The following is a 22,023-nucleotide window of genomic DNA, read 5'->3' on the forward strand; positions in this document are numbered from 1 at the left end:
AAGCTATGCTACATTTCACTTTTACCCTGTATTATTGCTGGTTATCTGCATCCCTGCCAACCCTCTCTAGAATTACATTTCATGACTCTTACCGCATCCTCCTGTGTAAAACAATCAGCTCACAGCTGCCTCTGTCACCCTCTGTCTTGGGGAAAAGCACCCGCTAACACCAGAGGACACTGGGTTCAGATGAGCCTCCTCACCCTGCTCCCAGCTGACCGCTGGGAAAAGTTGGGGCAGTACGGAGCTGGGAGGGCAGCAGTGAGGCTCAGAAGCAGCCCTGGCCACAGTGTAAGCACTGATGTTCCTGAAGTGGGGGAAATCAGGAGGCTGGGAAGGCTGACCTGAACCATCCCAGGTATTCCAGACAAAAGGATTGGTCGTGGGTCAGGAATAAGCATGCATTAGGGGACTGAGTCTAAAGGAGGCATGGGAAGGGAGGCTGCACCTTCATGCCCCAACCCAGACTTCCCGTCCTCGGGAGCTGGCGTGGGCTGCTTCTCATCTGCACTCGCAGCTCGTGGCAGCTACACTAGTAAAGCACCTCTGGTCCTTATCAGGCCACACGTTTATGGGAAACTCTTACAGGCCCAGATGCTGGAGCAGCTGCTGCTAGGGAAACTGGGAACACTTGCTTGCACTTCAGTGGAACATGCAAGTTTTCACCCAGTTGGTGGGACCCGAGTGCACACATCCAGTGGAATTACTTATGTCTTCCCTTGAGCTACGCCCTCCTCCCTTTTCTTCTTCCTCGCACTTCCCATTACAAAAATCAAGCTGTTAGTAATATTCAGATGGAAAGATGAGGTACACCAGCTCTGCACTGCAACTAAATGTAGTAACACAAATCAGTCATGGGAAAAGTTCCCAGAAGATTAGATTTGTGTACAGGCTTGGTCTTCAGGAAGCAAGGAATTAAGGAGAGGTGGCTATCTGTAGCTTCAGACAGCATTGGACTCATCAAGCATGATGCTTCTGTCCTTTAGGAAAACATATTGTTCATCACAAAGGTGGCACTACTGTCTATGCATATAAAACCATTCTGAAGAGAGACTGTTAAACAAAGATTGTCATTGAAACCGAGCAAGTCTGCTGGGAAAAAGGCTGTTCTGAGCCATTTATCTCTCCACGAATATGGAATGGATCAGATTCTGGAGTCACGTCAGCCCTACAGCCCCAACAAGAGTGTTAGACACTGGCCTCGGAGGCTGTTGGCAGGATTTGGCCCTACCTATTTTCTCCTGCTAGATCTGTGCATCAGTGCAGCAAGCCTGAAACTCTGCTAGGGAAAAAAAAAGAAAAAGAAAAAAAAGGCAACTTCAAAGGGAAATGAGTGTTTTGATTGATTTTGTTTCCTCTGTAAGTCATAGACATTAGCTATGTTCAAATAACATAAATGCTATAAACCAGTAATAAAAACTCACAGTCCAGAACAGAGAATTCTGTTTTTCTGCCTTGTCTTTATATCGAGATAACCTTTAACTCTTTTCCTCCCATTTCTGCTAAGACAGATGCTTAAAATTATCAAAACATAAGATTCCCACATTTCCATAAGCAGATTTTCAGCTTCCAGCTTCATGTTCTGATTAAAATAAGCTCTTACCAAGTTTTAACTCACTAAATTAAAGATAAATACTTGAGATCTTGATCCTTCTATGACAATTATTCCCCGAGATCCATTTTTCCCCTTAATTGCTAACATACTAATGTTGCAAAATGTTATTTCACAGGCACATTACTTCTGAAGTTACTTATTAATGGCAGGATTTTCCCATAGCACTAAACCTAGGTTGCAGTTGTCTCCTTCTTCTTAGTTCTGGCATGACTTTGACCGGTTGAATCCCCAAATATGTATCAGTAATCAAAAGGTATATTTCAGTACAGGAGAACCTGTTTGGAAGAATTCTTCTCATTTCTTCTCTGCTTGTTTTATCTTTGCTTGAGATGTGAATAATTCATAGGCCTCTGTCTGCTTTACAGTCAAACGCATTCTGTCCACCCAAGACTGTTCAACTTTGTGATTTATTATTTAATAATTTGCAGGGCTGCGCTGTTGTAAGGTGAGCATTGTGACTGCTTGCAGAACTGTTACAATCTGGTCTAGTTAGCTGTCCTTTCTTTCCCTCTCTCCAAACAGCAGCAGTTATTGATTTTTTTTTTACAAACCTCTGCCATGTAATCCCACAGCTGCTGATCTCAAAGCTGTTACTATAAAGTAAAAGTTGGCCCTTCTTCTTGAAAACAAGAAGTCATGTTTTGATTCACTTTTTCTTTCTATTTTTTTTTTTTTATCAATTGTTTCTTTTTTCTCCTTCTTTGTGCCTTAGTCAATGACAATACCCAGGAAGTGCCACTGGCTTCTCTTAAGGATAAAACTGAAAAATGAAAGCCTTTGGGGGAAATACATGCTGATCCTTTCATTACACCTGCAAAAATGCCTGTCTGAAACTTTTCAACCTTTGAAACTTTTCCAATGGAAGTTGAGCCATTTCATCTATTATCTTGGCAACAATTACACATGGTGTTGTCTCTCAATAATTCCATATTTGTGTTTAAATCCCCCTGCAAGTTATCAGTCACACCTAATGGTGAAAAGAACTACTCCAAAAAATACGGTGCCTCCTAATTCTTAAAGATTTACTATGCTGCCAAGCACAGCGATACTAATCAGTGTGCAATTAGGGCCTGATCAATTGGTTTCAACTGACTTTGGATCAGGACTGGAACAGGCACCGAGGGCACAGACACAGCAATTGTGCTCCCCAGTGAATTAACTTCTGTACAGACTGTTTTCTACCTGACAATTAATTATAGGATTTGCTGTAGGACAAAACCCAAATTACTTCTCTTTTGCTACTATGAGCCCTCAGTAAAACATCTGGGGAAATATCCTCCTGTCCTCTTCCTCTCCGGTCGATGCCTTAATCATGTCTTTGCATTAAGCCATATAAAAATTTATACCTGAACTGGGTGATAACCTTTCTGGACCAATTTGTGCACTTCAGTAACATCCTCACTTCATTTCAGCATAAGATGTGGTGTAAACAAGCTCCTGGGCCCACCCTATGCCGGGAGGAAAGCCCAGTCCCTTGTGCAAGGCTGGACCTGGTCATTCTCCGGCTACATACCCCGAGACTTGCACGGAGGGTTCAGGACCAGGATTCCAGGGCATCTGTGGTAGTTACTTGAAAGTAACTTTAACCATGACTCAAGATTCATATAGAATGACCTAAAATGGAAACTATTTCTTATCCCTAACTACAGTGCTCTGTTTTACTGCTCTACTGGTTTTGGTTTAGTTTTATTGGCTTATATTTAGTAACGACTTACTTTCTTCTACTAGCAAGACTTTTTACAAAACTAAGGGTTGGAAAACTTTCTACAGAGAGGCAGTCTTGACTCAGCCATATATCTTAATACAGATAATTCGTATAAAATCCCTTACTCTTGGTTTACTCTAGTTTGATCAGTCCCTGTAAGACACACTACAGTTGTTGCATGCATCTCTTGGTTGGCCATGAACGGGAAGGCCCAAAAATAAATTCCAACCTATAGACAGCTGTCATAACAAACAGGGAGCATCACAACTGTGGTAAGGTGGATCTTTACCCCAGCAGAGCTGGGATGCTGCCTTGGGTGCTAGCTGAAGTTTCTGAATTACTTTTACTATCAGCTCTGGAGGCAGGCTGGAGGAAGAAAACACATATCTGCAAAGACAGCCTCAGCTGAGAGGAAGAATTTATTTCCCTTTTCTACTTATTCCTGTCTTCTATTATTTATTCAAGCTTGGGAGCGAAAACAGTAGGATTTTGGCAATGTCTAATGTTTTACATTAATAGTATCGGAAAATCTTTATGATAGCAGATACTTACATTGCGAGAATACTTGCACTCTGCATATTGCTACTCTACTAGATTAAAAAAAAAAAAAGACAGTGAAGTAAAATATTGCAATAATACAGCAAACCTTCCAGCTCAGGATGAGGTGGGTAGTTTGATTGTATTCCAAACTACAGCAAAGATGCACCTTCTGTCCTAGAAGGTGTTTTCTCCAGCATTCAGACAAATCCGACACATTTACCTGCTTAAACTCTCCATTGTCTTCCAGTCTCACCCACCACCTCCCAGCCCCAACTCACAGGCTTGATTTTACACCTGGGAAAACCACTACTCAGAAGCTCTTCCTTTAGACCTCCTAGTTTGAAAGGTCTAATGGCCCAGATAAAGAAGAGTGCTTAAACTTGCATAATACCTTTAACGACTCCCTGGGGGAAGCTGCTGCACAATTTATTTAACTCTTTGTACATAGACTTTCATCCTGGGTGCCTATATGTTAATGACCTCTAATGTGCGAGCCATTAGCACCTTTCACCATAATCTCCTCCCAATGTCCATTTAGATTACAGTAATGGCCACTAGTAATGTAAAGTAACGGCTACCAGCAATGATATCATCATAATGACTTCACTGAACTTACTCCAGTCTCCTGATATATGGTAATCACACCCCCTTGCATATAGTCCCCTAACGCATGGAACCCATGTATCTTGTCCAGATAGTCCAATTCCCATCTTTTTATGGACATCTTTCCATGGAAAGAGCCTTCTAGTCAAGAAATGAAACAGTTTAGCTGTACTTCCAAGCATAAAGCAGAAGTGAGCAGATTAAAAATTTAAGTACCTGTTTTTTTCAGACAGGAATGGCAATGCTATGAAGGTTAGGGATAAGCTTTGATTGCAAAATAACATTACTGAAAAGGAGAAATTTCTGGAGAAGAATCAGGCCCTTACGCTTAAGTAGCACACAATGACATCAACAGCTTACTTGTTACAAGAAGTATACTGCAGACAAATAATCTCCCTGATTAAGATAGGTAAAAATTGTCGATTGCATCCTTTTTCAATTACCTTTCTGTGACAGTAAATCTATGCTGTACCTTAATGATTTTCCTGCTAATAAGCTATTTTTCAGCTGAACAGCTAGTTGACTGATTTTTGGTACCACACCTTTCGGTACCACATTTTGTTCTACACGGAGCTTAAGCTTTGGAGAAAGTCAAGCACAAGTTGAAGTGGTCTTTGCAGGTTTTTTTTATTTTTTTTTATCCTCCAATGCAGGGGGAGAACAGCCAACTCTTACACCACCGATTGCTATTGTCTTTTTGCAGAAAGGGGGACAGATCCATTTATACACAGTATTCACACATATGACCTCACACAGGCATACTGACTGTGTATTAACCTCACAGGAGCAGGTAGGAGCTTGCTGATGGGCCCTTATGAGTGCTCCGAACAGTGATGACATGCAGGATGTCTCAAGATGAGGCCTCCAAAAAGGGCCAATTCTGACATCTTCACTGCCAGCACGATTTCACTCTATTTGATGAGACCATATGTAGGTTGTTGGCCAAAGGTAGAGGTGTACGTGGTGTTTGGATGGTAATAACAGAAAAGAATTGGAATTTGATCAATCTGCATGGAAGAAAAATAGCTTAAAACGAACTGAGCACTGCTGTGGGGGGCTCTCCCTCCTTCCCATTCTACTTGTGAAGTCTAAATATGTTCGCATATCAGAAACTTCTCTTCACTGCTAGGTCTGGCAGGTAAACTCCCAGCCCTTGGTACAGTAGCAGCTAGTATGCTAGTAATCGCTGAGAGATGGATGAATAATTAATAATAGAAATAAATAACCAGTTATTAAAACAAGTAAATGTTTTCTTCAGTAACTGATAATGCAAACAGTTTCTAGGTTATATTCTGCTTTCCAGTGAAGGCTTCCAAACATTGCCTTCAATGCAGACAAAAGCACCTCAGATAGTTCTTTCATACAGAATGGTAAATTATGTTATTGCTTTTGTACGCTATTCCCAAAGCTTATTGCATATTCACTTGTATACATCTAGTGCAACATTATTATCTTGTTCTGATTTTCTTTCTTCCTCCACCCATACCCCCCTAACCTCCTGTCAACAGTTGGGGAAGCTGCTAATACTGTATTGTATATTCATTATCCCAGCTTTTTCTTTACAAATATCATTATAACATCCTGCATTTGTAAAGTAAATAATTAAACATTCTAGAAAGTCTTATAGGACACAGTAATCTAACAGATGAAAGACATCAGAAATGTGAAAATCAAATGGAAGCACATGTAATATGTATCTTTAAAATAGTTTTCATAAAACAGGGTTAATGTGTTAATCAACCATATTTAAAATGCTAATTAATCACTGACTTGGAGCCTAGTCATAAATAATTGAATGTCCTATTTATGCAGAATTTCTTGTGCTTGGAAATACATGGCATTCATCCTGGTCTTGCAGGATGCAACACAGCATTAACACTCCTTGAACTCTTCTAGCTCTGTGTTTGGGTAGTGCAATCATGACTGTCTGCTATTTGGTTAAATTTGCCAATCGCACTCTCACAATTAACCTAATATGTCCCATCATTACATACCTCATCATAACGGCAAAATGCAAAGAGCATCATTAACCACGTCTTTTGTGCCAGCACTCCAAACATGGAGGCAGGAGGCACATCAGCTGAATTCTGGGGGTGAATTCGGCCAGCAGCGGGTACATTGATTTTCTCCCTCTTTTCAAGGCATCTCCCCCTTCCTCCTTCAAAGTCCAGGCATGGCCCTGCACATAGCGAAGTAGGCTGTCTTTAGATAATACTGGTTTTAGAAACAGGTTCCTGATGTTATAATGGACATTTCTTCCTTCTGTAAGGACTGTGTCTTAGACAATGTACAGATCAGTCCTAATATCTGCATCCACGAACAGTGATGCTGGATGCGAGATCTACCTGCAGGTACAAGTGCGTACAGTGCTGGGAAATAGAGCATCTTCAGTTTCCAGCTAAACTCAAACTCCTTTGGAGAGGATGAAATGGATGATGCCTGTTAAAGAACGTAAGATTCTGAGAGAACCCACTGAAAATTTCTCCATGAAAATGCACATGTCAAAACCTTAACTGATCACAATTTTATTGAATTTCTCAAATATGGATTGTATTATAGCTTCACAGTTACCTAAAATGAGTGTATTTACACTTCCAAAACAGAAGAAGAAAAGATTTTGGGGGGTTCTTATTTTCATGCTAATAAAATGCTAAATCTTTTAAAATACAATTACGGTAGCATGGGAGTTATCTGAATTCTCAAAGCATATCCTAGAGTGGGAGAATATTCTTCTGGCTTCCCTCTACTTTGGTATGAAGAGGTAAATTAGTCCTTGCCTAATGTGATTTAGTGGACAGGCTGGCAATGTAACTTGTCATTAAAGAATGAGAGTAAGAAGAAGAATAGATTCCTCCTTCTAATCCCTTTTGACAGCCTAACAGAATACCAATTTACCATTTGATGAAGGCTTCGGGATGTTATGAAACCTCTACAGGGACTTTGGAGTTCTGCACAGAAAAGGATGAAGAGGAGAAACGGCCAAAGTTGGTGGGAAAAAATGGCTTTGGAACAGGAGCTGCTCTATAAATGGCTGGTCGCAAGCCAGTTGGCGTTCTTTAAAATTTGGACAGTCAAACTAACCCAACGGAGAGGAAGGAGCTGGTGGACCTTGTGGAGAACTGTTTAGCATTAAAAGAGAAAGAGAGGACCTGCTTCAAGGGACAGAGAAAGCCTTCCAAAGAAAACTTGGGCTGATGACTGCCTGTCAGCATGCTTGGGAATATTTGATAAGGATGGTCACGTTTCCATGGTACAGCAGCAGAATCAGCACTACTGAGTAAGTACATCTTTGCCTTAAAGGCCCTCTAAGAAAAAGGCCTCAGTCCAAACACATGACCCCAAAAGAGACAGTCTTCCTCCATTCTCTATTGTGTAGGTAGTACCTGCACCACTACAGCTGACAAGGGTCAATTCTCACTTCAGTAACTCTCTTTTCACCCAGGGAACAGATAGTGGACTAGCGTGAGTAAATACAAGTCTAAGAAAGAGCTAGATCTGAAATACTTTGCTTTTGTCACACTACCCAAGAAGTAACAATCAATACTGAACTATTCAGAAACCCAACATCCAAATGCTTTGGAGGAGCATTGTGGCAGTACCTAAGTTCCCATTCCACTGCTAGTTCCAAGGAAAAAAAATCTAGTTTTGAAATGCAACTTATTGCCAGTCTCACTTAAAGGTAATTCTCAATAGCTCTCTTCCTCCAAGAACCCGATTTAAAAAAAATACGCTTAATGAGCACTGCTGAAAGCAACGCGTTATTTTTCAGCAACAAGGTAAATTGGTCTATGATCCAGATTACTCTTTGCTGGCAGCACTGTAATTCAGAGAACAGCAACAGGGCAAGAGGCAGCAATTCTAGTGGAAATGATCCTTAGTCAATACGGAGTTTTTGGCAGCAGAGAGAAATGCATGTTTCTCCTGCAATTGTTACGCCTTTTGCCAATCACGCATGATGCGGTTAATATGTTGATGATATCTCTCTTGAACATATTGAGTTAGTGTTTGTGTCTATCCACTTCCCTCTACTGGACAAAATCAGAGCTGTTCAAGTGTTTATGATATCTTGTCATTATAAGTGGTTGGCCCAAGAGAGGGATACGTGCCCTGTGACAATGAGCAACTACTAATGGAGATTCTCCTTTAGCTCAAGTGATAGAAGCTTGTGCTGTTGGAGCAGAAGGTCACGAGTGTAATTCTTCCTGTTAAGTTATGCTATTAAGCTGATAACCACGATGGCTGCATGCCAGCAGCGAGCAGATACACCTCCACCCTTTGTGTTCTGGGTTAGTGCTGCTCAGCCTCCTTCAAACTGCCTTCTTTTCCCCTGCTTCCAAGCTCCTTTTTCAGAGATGAAAGGAAAAGAGAAAAAGAAGAGAAAGGAAAAGAGAAAAAGAAGAGAAAGGAAGAGAAAAGGCTGAGAGGAGCTCGCTCAAAAACACAGAGAAACCCTCCTGGGCTGGTAGGCCAGGATGGCTTCTTCCACTACAGCAAAAGGCCCGTGGCTGTGCCAGAAATGCTAAGTGTTACTCTAGATGTTACTTGGGAGTTTGCCTGTCCCAGAACGGCAAAAAAGCACAGAGCCTTCTCTATAGCCATTTATAGCTCAGAGGGGGCTATGACATCGTTAGATGCAGCTTGGAAGGAGAGTTTCTGTCTTCCTACCAAAAGCAGGGTGTCTGGGGCATCCCTCCCCCTGCAAGCCAGCACCAAGGATGGAGAATGCACTCTGCTCATTGTTTTCACACCCTCATTCTCCTTCTCTAAGTTTCGCCCCCCCAACCCCCCCTTCCCTCCCAAGCTCATTTCTCTTTCCATTCCCCCCAGCACATAACAAGATGGAAGTGAAAATTGACTTCCTTTGTGAGCTCCGGTACTAAGAACCTAACACATCGCTTTCCATGTACTAGAGTGGCTGTATTGGGTATTTCAGTCCCAACCCATCTCTATTTCAAAGTCATACTTTAATCTGGAATGTCAGGTAGAACATGAAACAATATTAATCTATGCTACATAAATAATTTCCTTCAATTATCAGGAAAGAGTAGCAAGACATGAATTTTCAGGTTGATTGAGTTTTAATCTCTAAGTTCAAAAATTAATAATTTAGGTAGGTGAGTTGTTTCCCCCCCCCCCTTTTTTTTTAAACAGAAAATTAAAGGTTTGATATTTCCCTTCCTAGAGAAGGAAAAAAAAAAAAAAAAGATAATTTGGATCAAAAGGTCAGGGAACATTCATAAGTTGGAAATGTGACAATTATGAAATTATTCACAGAAGGAAATACTTAGAATTCAATGCAAGACGGCCAGATTCATCACAAGGCACAAGAGATTGACAATCTATTATGAATGCCTCACATCACAGATAAATATTTCAATGCAAATAAATAAAGGATGCTGAGTGTTTCTCTTCTGAATGACTTTTCACAGCTCACTGAACACAATAGTTCAGGGACTCCGCGATGTCCCAGACTCCTGTCCAAACTTTGGCATCCCCGAAGGCTTCCTGCACTGAGCACAACCAGGTTACACTGCAATTTCAATTTGGAGATACAAAGAACCAATTAATCCGTTTCCCTCTAAGAGGATGTAAAAACAGTCTTGGGTGCATTAGGACGTTCATGGACATTGTGAAGCTGGCCCAGCTTTGTTTTGTGCTTCCCTTGTAATTACTACGAAATGTACCATTCTTGTCAAACCTAATGACTTTTCTTTTTTGGTGCAAGGGAGAGAAAAAGAGAAAAGACAAGGATGTCTCTGAGCATATGGCTGTTTTACTCTGCAGATGGATATGAGAACAAACCGAGATATATGGCTGGTGAACTATGCTCAGATAAAGCTTTTCTGCTACTGTTTTCTTACCTGGCACTGTGTGTATTCTTTTTGATCTGTACTGCACACCAAAAATCCAACAGAATAAAAAAAATCTAAGATGAGATTGCTTGAAAAGAAGGAAAAAAAACAAATGTTTTAAAAGGATACTTGCAGAAGAAAATGATTTTCTTTTTTTAAATAGGGACCTGCTTTGGACTCTTAACTGCTTTCATCTGTTAAAAGTAATTGTATTATTTTAACCACCAGCAGGAAATTCCATGCTGTGTATTGCTTCATATAAAACCATTTGTAACTTTACAGCTTTTTAATTTTGCAGCAGCTGCACAGAAAAGGAAAATGACAATGTAGAATTACATCACTTATGGCTGCTTCTCCATTAAAACAATATAACTAGAAAACATTTGCATGGTCATAATAAATGCTGAAAAACACATTTGAGTGAACAGAAAAGAAATTTTCAGGATTTGCAAAGATACAGAGCGGGCCTGGAAGGCGTTCCATTTCGCACTCGAGCAAATGAGAGTGCATCTATTACTCATTTGAACTTTAATGAAACTCAGTCCTTTAAAAGGATGGGACACAGCTCAGCTCAGGAAATTCAATGTTCCTCTTATTATAAGAGCACAGAAAGATCTGTGTGGAAAATGTAATTTAAAGTATTAACTGATGCACCTTACATCAGGGATACATCCACAGTGGATGCCAGAACATGAATAAAATTATTATTGCAGAATTAACAGATTATAGACATTTAATTATTATTATTTTTTAAAGCAACTACTCATGTGTTCAGCAACTCATAGACTTAACTTTGCTATACAGCCTGATTTTCACAGAATGGAGGTTATGTACTAAATAAAGACCATGCTTCTATTAAGTATCCAGCCTGGGGCATCAAGATATCATTAGTATCTTCAGAAAATCCTGTGCATTAAAGACATATCAAAGAATGTTTGTGATCAACTGATAATTCTGGAGAGGACTTTGCTGCTCATATACTTTCTGAATCATGACTGGAGTTATCTAGGGTGGGGAGGATTGGGAGGAAGATTGGAAAGGAGGAAGAATTTTTTTTTCTCTAAAAGAAGCAATTCTGAAGGCAATATTGAAATGATGGAATCCAGATGGATAATACTTTTAATACGCTTACAGACTTGAGATGCACAGCTAATAAGAAACCATGCTTGTAAGGTAATTCCACATGAAATGCAAAATACACGAATATTATAATATAAACAATAAGCAAGTTAATATACAGTTGCATACTACTGGTAGAGATCTACACGTTCACATGTCCAGACCATCTACAGGCTCCAAACTACTTTCACATATAACTTGAATACATAAGTAACTATGAGAATGACATCTTACCACATACAACTTTTTCAAAAAAAAAAAAAAAAAAAGATTTAAAAGAAAATTCACAAGCTTTGAATTTTTTAAGTTCTAACCACACAGATTTGTGATCTGAATTAATCTGAAAGCAAATTTTGCAGTTACCTTCAACGTCCATTGGACACAAACGCACAATCTTAAGGAGAAAATCCATGACTTAGATGGACTTAGACTTAGGTCTCAAACACGGGTTCTGCTCCAGAAAATACTACTTCAGTAAAACAAAAATTATGCTATATAGATTGTTTCATAGATTCTATCTGTGATCATCTTTTTCAAACAAATACTTGCAAGCATCAGTCACAGACAACGACAGAGAACCGTGCCCCACGGCAATGACCTGCCATCCCAGGCCAGCTCCCCAGGACACGAAGCCTATCAGCAGTTTTTAGTGCACAGGCAGTGAGCACCAAGTTCCTGCCATGGTCTGTGCCCCACTTGCATCACTAAGAGTTACCATCCGTAAGTACAAAGTATGGGAAGAGCATACAAGGAAACAGTTCCTCACAAATTTCCGATATGCCTTTAGGTGTATCATAAATATTGATTGTTACTGATTCACCACTTTCCCACCCGGCTCTCCTTGATGGGACTAAATTAATACACAGACATGGGATTTGTGTGTCACAGGTACCATCCTACAGGATTCTGGTCTGCTAGTGCGGCAGGTCAAATTCTATCATCAGATGCAAGAGTTTGGTTTCTATTTGATCCCTTCACCCTAATCCTAAAATATACATTTGAAATCAATTCTCTCTGTGCAACACCACAGGAAATTACATACGTTTCAGAACTGATTCAGGTATCAGTTGACTCAAATTACTTTTTCTAATGTACTGAAATACATGTTTTGGTAATGACACCAAGGGATGAGGGAAAACAAGATGAAAGCAGGACTTAAACTTAACCCTGATATGCAAACAAGACGATTTTTTTTAAAATTTGCAGTGCAATTTTACATTGAATTCTGACATGAGAAAGCCCCAATAAGCTATCATTCTAAAACGTTTAACCACGTGCACTAAAATTCCAAAATCCAAGAAACTGCTTTGTATTTTCAATCCAGTATTGTTCCTCTTGAGCCTCCACACAAGTGTCTGTGCTGATTAAAAACATTCATTGTTTTCAGAAGCATAAACCTACACATACGTACACAAAGCAGACATCTGCAGAGAAAAGTTGCCTAACTCTAACCCAGCACAGAAAAATAAAGAGAGGAGTTCGAGTATCTGCTCTTTTTAATATTCAACAATTGCTTATATGATTAGCATTACTTTAAAAAAAGAACACTGTATAACATACGCATTCCTTATTTTTGAGACGACCCTTTTCAACCTCTGCCAATACGCAGGAGCCTCTAAATAGGGCCCTTAATTCAGACAAAGCACTTCCGCATGGACCTAAGCCCATCCATATGCGGGATGCTCAACTTCGTGTAACACTTGGGCTCCGTCAGCATCCCCGGCATGGAACCACATGTTTGAGCGATGTCCTAAACAGGGACAGCTTTCCGAGTTGGGCCAGACACAGACAATTGCTAAATACTTCTGAAAATCCCATCTGACATTTCTAGGGAATAACTTTCTTATTCCATCTCTCTTTGGCAGGCCAACGAGCATGAGAGCGTTTTCATTTTTCTTCTCTCATCTGGTAAAGTTTTCAGGTTTCTGGGATGTATCATGGATCTAACCTAAGATCACGTGAGATCCACCTTCCCAAGTACTTTTAGATTGCTGCTCCCAGTGTTCTCTGTCAAAAACAACTTTAATCCCCATGGTGTTCAGTGTGTTATTGCCTCACATGAAAGGCTACAGCTTCCGATTGTCCCACACTTTAAACAAGATTACAGGCCAAATGGGGAGAAGCACTATTTGGGGCTATGCATTTGTCTTTAATACAACTCTTCAGATGGCTACTTCTACTACAAATATTTCCTTCTTGCAGTACTTCCAGGGCTCTACCATCACGTTCATTATGTATGATATGAACCTTAGTGTTTTTGATTTTGTTATGGTTGTTGCTAAACACATACACACATATTTGCAAGGAATACCCAACAGTTTGATATTTTTCTGAAGGCGTACCCAATACTAATACAGCATCATTCTTTCATCCACTCACAGTCATCCACTAGCAAGCAGTCCCTGCTGAAGACCCACATTTCAGAGGTCACTGAAGGATGTGCTGACCTTAGCAAAAAGATCTGAAAGATATCACTGGGCCCAAATCAGTTTCCACTGCTCCCCTCTACATTAAAACTTTCACTTAATCATAGCTAGGGCATGAATCACAAAAACGTTACAGGTTTGGCTCCATAGACTACAATGTAAGCCAACACATGGATTTATAGCGCACCAGTTACCCTGTGGTAACTTCCCAGTGACCCAGCAGTCACCAAGAAGCAAATTCCCTGAGCCACCTCACTTGTCCTGGGACATAAGGAGATGGGCACTTCGTGCAGAGCAGCTACCAGTGTAAACCTCCCAGGTTGCCTGAGGATGACCTGTGCTTGTAGCCTTCCCAAACACCCATCCCTCTCCCTTAACAACTCCAGTTGGGCACAAGGTTGCCTGTAGGCACCAGAATGAACACGCAAAGCAGACAAATGTTGCCCAAGCAACTCCAAACTGTGTACATTTTAGCTAGGAGTTACTCATAGTATTTCCAAGTAAATGCAAACACTGCAATCACATCTAAGGACATAGGTTTTAGAAGAAGCAATACACATTTTTTAGATCATTAAGGCAGCATCGTAAGAGAGAGGATTTAATTTTCAAGTTAGCTGCTTACTGGACAAACACTGAAGTGGAAATGGCTGTGCAGCAGCCATGCCGACTAACGAGCTGCTCCAAGAAGAAGCCGGGTACTCACTCTCGGAGCATGTACACACAACTCAGGCTTTCAGAATGACTCAGTCAACACCTGAAGATGAGTCTTGAAAGCTTGTTTATGTTGTTGTATGGTACTGAATCTACTATAGCTGGATGCACTTAATAATCCCAGTAGTTAGTGCACACACCTATAAAACAGCAAATAATAAATATCTGGGATCCCAGAAGCTGCCAAGCTGGATGCAGTGTTAAATAAGGAATTACCATCAGACCACACTGGAAATTTCCTAATACCCACTCTTTAGACTCAGTGTGTGCTTGTGATGCAGGCTCCCAACTCCCCTGACATTAACTGCTTCATAATAGAGCTTCCTGGATGCATGCATCAGCTCCGATGGCAATCAGACCTCCCTGGCTACACGTACTCTGTGTGTTTAAAAACAAAGGTCATTTGGTGAAGACATTATTAGTTAGTGTGCACAATTTTGCAATGTAGCCTACTGTATACAGTGATATAAGTGGGGGAAAACGATGGCAGTGAATAGATGTAATTATATGTAGAACCAGTGACGCCACATACAATTCGGAAAGTACAACACAATCAGAGTGTCAATTATTTAAACCATAATTAACATAGCTCTGCATGTCTTTCCAGGGCTCTCACAGAACATAGAGCATTGTTATAGTGGAAGAAAAGAGAAAATAAAATATTAATGGAGGACTGCTTTGTTCTCAGCACAGTGAGATAGAGGTGGTTGTAAAAACTGGATTCCTGCAGTTGCTACTGCTTTAATTAGGAAGGTCGCTATCTTCCTAGACTTCCTTGGATTCCTTTAATTTCCACAGAGGAAAACGGCTTCTGAATTTTATTGAACACAGTTGAATTTTTATTTTCAAAAATCAAAACAGAAACATTTCTTGGCATCTGTTATGAGCACTGGGTGTTATTTGCTCTTTAGAGATAAAGCTGTTTTTATACAGGGATATAGCTTGTGGGGAAAAAAAAGAAGGGCCAAATATATTCGTACTGGGAAAGCTGCTCAACAGGGATATCACAGTCAGCAGAAAATATCTAGCCAACCTAATTCATCCCATGCTAGAATCCACTTAAGGCCAAGGAAATACAATAGATAATATATAGTTTCACAACACTGATCCAAATACTGTCTTTAACTCATTCATTCCCGGAATGTAACAACTTGTTTTCTGGAAAAACAGTACAACTCACATAGGCAGCGTGGTGATGGCTGGGGTAGGAAAATTACCTGGGTTTTGTGACTAAAGGAATGTTCTTTATCTCAATTACAGCCCAGATGGAATCACTGACACACCACACCAAAATAACACTCAAGTATAAACAGTAGAAAAATGACTGAAAAGAGCTTTTTAGTGATGGTGTAATAAAGACACTTAAGGTTTCAGTTATATACATACTATTTAGCATAAAATTAGAAAATATGGCCTGTGCACAGATTGACACTGGTTACTTCAGATTTATATTTCTTTATGAGCTTCCATTGCATTTAGAACTGTTTACGAAGCTAACAATGAAGCCAAAATGTAAGCTATGAGAATGAGATATCTTGCTTCTGTATTTTTATAGACTATTTCCTTTTATTTAAGCGTGGTATATATTCATCAGTGCTACTAGTTATTCTGTTGCAGAACAAATTCAAAAGTTACAGTCTATGAAGCACTCGGCAAGAATTTACTCTTTACCTAGCACATCTTCCCACTATGATCTTGCAAACGACTGAAGAGATACACAGATGGGCTTCCAAGCTGCAACCAGAGCCAACACCTACTACACAATATAGCAAGGAGTTACAGGTTAAAACTTGTAGAGGGAATTTCAACAAAGGAAAAGAAAAGCCTACATAAAATTTGCATTTTGTTCCTATAGTTCATTCTTGGAGGTCACAGCAGTGAAAATTGCTTGTAAATATGAAAAACAAGATGGAAATCACGAGGAGAGGTTATCCATATGCTATCCAGGGTAGCTCCAACTCTGTCTCTAACCTCGGAGTTAAAGAGATTCCTAAGCCCGCAAATAGTTAGCACTGCTCTTCTTTTGAAGCAGCAAAGATTGCTGGGTGTTTGAATGAATTCAATGCAAATACTGTTTAGTTGCATTTACTAATATAATTGAATACAAAATTACCTTTCATGAATCTAACATGTCTGGACTGGATTAATAGTGCAGGCGCTTTGCCAGGAAGATGGCAACTAGTGCCACTTTTCAGATAGCATTTATTTGGGCAGTTTCCCTAATGTGGCTTGTAATTACACAGAACTTCACATTTTCCATAAAGATGTATGCAAATGGAGCTCAAGACCTATTTAGAAGACTTAAAAGATTCATTGCTCTCATGAAGGTTTTGCATTTCAGTGAATTTTGTTCCAAGTATCGGTGACCTTATTAAGGGATCCAAACACTTCTGCCTTACCATTTTCGCTAAACACGTCTTGTTAATAGATACGCTTTAAAAGCAAGTCAGCAGAGAGAGCTCATCCTTTGAACTAGCACCACGAAGCAATTTCTGCAAGAAGAAATGGCACTTGCGGAGACCGCGTTTGCAACAGCACCCCAGCACCAGCGCCTGCAAATGGGCACGCTGCCCCCAGACACGTACGACAGGAGGGTGGAGTCAGGCACCACCTGCACCTGAAGCATTGGTTTAGTCACCAGCTTTGAAAAATGTCAAGCATCTCCCAAAATTTAGGTACCCAGAGACCTGCACATACCATGCAGGCGCTCATAACACTGCCACTGTCCGTCAGGACTGACGCCACTTCTCTTAACGTGCCATCACTTTGCTCCTGTCTATTCTGCTTTCAGGGTGTTCTCTAAATCCCCGATGCCAAAACAGGATCTCCAGAAGTATACAAGGCAGGCCTGCTGGATACAACAGCAGAACAGGGTAGAAAGGCTGCAGGTAACAGATGCAGGGTGGGAATTGGGGCTAGCTGTTGGTGGTGGGTACCTGAGCAGACAGGTCTTCAGCAGGACGAACAGAAAAGGACTCACGCATCTTCACCGCTTGAGTCACTTCAGATTTCATAGATAAGGATCTCATTTTGTGATCTGCAGGCCCAATCCCATCCCTGCTATAATTAGAAAATAAACCTCCACTGATTTTAGAGGAAGCACCAAGCACCAGTACCTCTCTTCTATTCCCCAGCTGGAGCTGCACATATTTTTGACAGCTATTTTATACATTCTCTGTGTAGCTCTGGCTGACAAGACTTTTGCCACTGACTACCAGGGAACTAGTCACTATTTGCATATGATTTCAGTAAATATAAACCAAGGAGATTTTTAATTAGAAACCTCAGATAATTTCCATAATATCATTCAGACCAAAACGTTAAAAAAAAAAAAAACAAACTCAACATAGGGTAATAGGTCCTTCAGAAAGAGACTGACCGCAAAAAAAGGAATGCAAGCAGAACAAAATGAGACAGCTAAAAAGAACTTCCATACATCAATGTTCAATTTTTATAGTAATTTCTGTAGGATGTTAAAACCAGGAACAAAGCATTTATAATCAGATAACTCACTGGTCTCGCAGCACTTACTGCCTGATGACACCGTAAGCTGACACAAGGAAGAAAGGTTGCTTTTCAGTAAAAATGGGATAAACAACTTAGCCAAAATACTATTTCCCACATTTTGTTTCAGGGATGGTGCAAAATGTTTTGGAAATGACATAAAACGTATCTTTCAATGTATTATTTTTTAGGGGAAGAAGGAAAAAGTTTCTTTTTTTTTAATGGAAATTCACATTTTTTTCCTTTTGTTTACCAAGAAACAAAATGGTGAATTTTACCTATCTATATATCTACAAGAGGTATTGTTCCAAGAACTAGGTACAAGACCAGGCACCAGTTTCCTTGTTGTCTGCAACCCCTCTTTGAGGGAGAAGAAAGCCAGTATGTACATGTAACACACACAGACATTATTCATTACTGGACTGATACACATCAAGTTCACCACCACTTTGCAAGCCAGAAAATAACGGATCAGAGTTAAAGGTTAGGTGGAATGATGACAAATCGCACACTTTGTCCCAGACTCATCAGAAACCAGACCTAACCGGGTCCCGTGCAACACAGCAAGCCAGTCTGAAAGCAGGCATGCTGCTGAGCAGAGAGAAAGAAGAAATCCATGGCCGTGCTGCTTCTCCACAGAAATTCAGATTGCGTTTTCTCCAGAGCAGCACTGAGAAAGCACCCCCAGCTCCAGCAGAGCTAGGCTCTCCTGGCAGCATGCAGCAGGGTCCTGAGCAGGGCTGCTGAGCTGCGGGGAAGGGACGACCCCAGCAGCCTCACAGCTCAGCACCGGGCGGGAACGCCAAAGGCTGGTTTGTGCTTGCAGACGGGTTTTAAAGAGGATAGAGAAAAACGGGATACAGCGTAAGGCTATAAATCCACGTTAAGTGCTTTGGCCACGTTTAGATACAGATCTTCGGGGTGCGGCTACTGATAAGAAGGCTTCATTTAGAGGAACACACGGGGATTTCACCAGTAAAACACCTGATAAAATCACAGGGACTGAGCGCTGCACCACGTGCAGTGCTAGCAAACACAGCTTTTTTACTTGAGAATACTGCAAACCTGGAGAGAACCTAATTACAATGAATAAAGAATTTAAAAGGGAGAAAAGGACAAGCCAGAAGAAATATATAAATTTTAAAGACTAAAACTTCTGAAAACTTAAGGTAAAAATTTTAAAACTTATGGAACAAGTTCAGGGAAAAAACAAGCCTTAAACTGCTGTAAGTCACCGTGATTAAGGAGCATCCCCTAGCAATGCCAGCAGGACAGCACACAGGCAGAGAAGCATTCTGGAATAATGGGACATGAGAATAACAAATGCAATAGTCACAGCCTAATAAAAATGTAAGGACAGACGAGAAATACCAAAAATACAAGCTTCTCTGCTAAAATTAGCCACAGCATTCTGTAGATACATAGTCTACGTTACTAATGAAGAGCAAAACAGTATTGCTTACACAGAACAAAAAGACTACAGAGAAAGAAATACTACAGAAGAGAAGGATGACCAGGATGACTTAGCCAGAGATATTTAAATGTTGCAATTCAGAAGTTTGCAAACAGCAAGTCTTGTGACTTAAATGTTGTATTAACATGCTATTCTGTGTTGTCTTAAGAAATAAAGCTACAGAAGAAAATGGTGTCAGACATCTATTTCTCTTTTCAGTGTTACCAAAAGAGAGTAATCTAGCTGCAGGAATAAAGGGGCCGTGATGAGATCTGGGAAAACTGTACTGTCCTGGAACAGAGAGAGGAAATACCACCGCTCTTCTGACAGTGCAAAGGAAGAGGGCTTGTCCGCCAAATTGTTTTCAGCAGCACTGGACAGGGAATGATCTATAACCAACTCCTTCAGGGGCAAAAACACTCCCAAAGAACCTAAAAACGTCTCTGTGAAGGTTAGACTCTCGAAAACAGATGGAAGAGCCTGAACGGACAAATACAATCCCCCCAAAGAATGGACTACATACCAAAAGAGAACCAGCCTTGGCACACCTAGATGAGTTCTGAAAGTTTTATTTTGTTTGATGAGGTAACAAGCCCCAGCGCTGACAAAAAGGCAGAGAAGTTGTGGAAAGTACCCCCTGCCTGCCGGCCCTCGTCCCACAGCAGTCAGAAAGGAGAATGAGTAGGTGACTAAAGCAGGGTTAAAATCAGAGAAGACAGCAAAAAAGAAAAATGTTAATAGTGATGAGAGTAGTTGCATGAAGAGTCATCAGTGAAAAAGGGGGTGGCTCATTGCCTGGATTGGCCTGGCCAAGGGATACAAGCAGAGATGGTGGAAATGGGTGTCTGAGCAGGCAGTGTTTATTTACGCTGTTGTTCTATCTAGCCATCTAGTGTTACCATGCTGATGAGAGGCTTTATAATTTCTTCTTTCTGTTATTTTAATTTTATATTTACTTTCATCCCATTTTTTTTCTGCCTGGTAAGCTGTCCCACATTAAGGAAGTTTAGATAGAAGGCAAAGGCAAAACTCATTCCCTAACTGTGCTTTCCCTAGGTATCTTTTTATCCCAAGGACACGGAACAGTGTGCTAAATTCAGATGTCACCATGTGGTCAGGGCCGACAAATGTTGACTATTTCTTAGAATAATACTCATACTGTAGCTGTCCTTTGTGGTCCTGGGGGGCTTTGTTTGCTGGTACATTACCAAAACAGAGATCCAAACACGAAACCTTTTTTTCCTCAATGTGGGTGTTCAGGAAGTTGCATGCCTGTGAAATCCATAGGATATAATTGAAACAGTTTTGCAATCTAATGAGAGAGAACTCAAAATAGGGCCTTTGTGGTATTTGCACATTGAAAACAATTGGGAGTTTTGCCTGAAAAATAGCCAAGGACCGAGCCCCCACAGCAACATTTTCCACAGCTCAAAGTCCACACTGGTGCACCATTAGTCCCACTTAAGCCTCAAAAATAAGGCTTAAAAGGACACGAGTAATATATAGGGCTTGGGCTGAGCCTCAACCCAAGGGGAAATTTTTCCCCGAAAGCAATTTTATTGTTGCTTTCTTCACCGCTGACCAAGATATCGCTTACAAACACTATAAACCACTTTCCTGCTCGGTGCCTGATGGCAAGCAGTCCCTCTCCTAACTTTAACCGAATAAAAGCAACAGTAAAACATTGTTTGTACCCATCTGGGCAATTATCACTAGATGCTGGAAAGTAATAATAGTATGTTTGCATAGGAGATGGCAGAGTTTCCGAAATGAAATTAAACTAGGTCCAGGGCAGGAACTAGTTCTAACTGTGCAATAAAATTTAGCTAGAAGTTGGAAAAAATGTAGGTTGGGGAAAAAGCTTCTTGTCTCAAGTGCTGCTGTGTTTCATCTCTCCTGCTGGTCATCGCTGAGCTCTGCAGGCCCGTGGAGCTCCGTGGGGAGTTAAACAGGGCCCTTGCTCAGAGGCCTGGAAAGCTCCTTATCTGCAGATCCGAGCACCTTCTTTTGTTGTGCTGGCCTCTGTTTGTTTCTCAGCTAATCTCAGCGGAGCCCTGGGTTCCTTTAGCTTTCTGCCCTTTCCCGCAGGGACCGGCAGTGTCACTTACAGGCCGTGGTGCAGACCTGCAGGCTGAGGCAGCTGGCTCTGGGCATCTCGGCTTTGCAGGCCTCCTTAGATAATAAAACACCTCAAGCCTGCAAAATTTTAATCTGCATTGATGTTTTTGTGGTAGTAGAGAAGGATGCGATAGCTGCACGTGAACCTCTGCAGGACAGCAGAGCAGCAAGAGGAAAGGTGTGGGGAATGGGCACTGTAGGTGAGGGCGGCAGCCCAAGGCTGTAGGCGCCAGTGGGAGAGGATTGATGCTGCCGGCGACGGGAGGGAGCGGGTGACATTGCAGGTGGCAGGGTGCAGCTGGATCCAGCATGAAAGAGGGCTGGTGTCAGCGGCGGGGTAGGAGAGGCAGAGTGCGGCGGGGGATGAAGGTGGCTGG

At 41.0% G+C, this 22,023-nt stretch overlaps 1 protein-coding gene across 2 annotated transcripts in view; it reads right to left on the bottom strand.

Moving 5' to 3' along the window:
* LOC310905612 (uncharacterized protein) overlaps positions 1-22,023 on the bottom strand; it is a 724,478-nt gene that overhangs the window by 156,074 nt on the left and 546,381 nt on the right. The window lies entirely within an intron of this gene.

The sequence above is a fragment of the Anser anser genome (assembly GCF_964211835.1).
Source record: "Anser anser genome assembly, chromosome: 11".
In the NCBI taxonomy this organism is placed as follows: Eukaryota; Metazoa; Chordata; class Aves; order Anseriformes; family Anatidae; genus Anser; species Anser anser.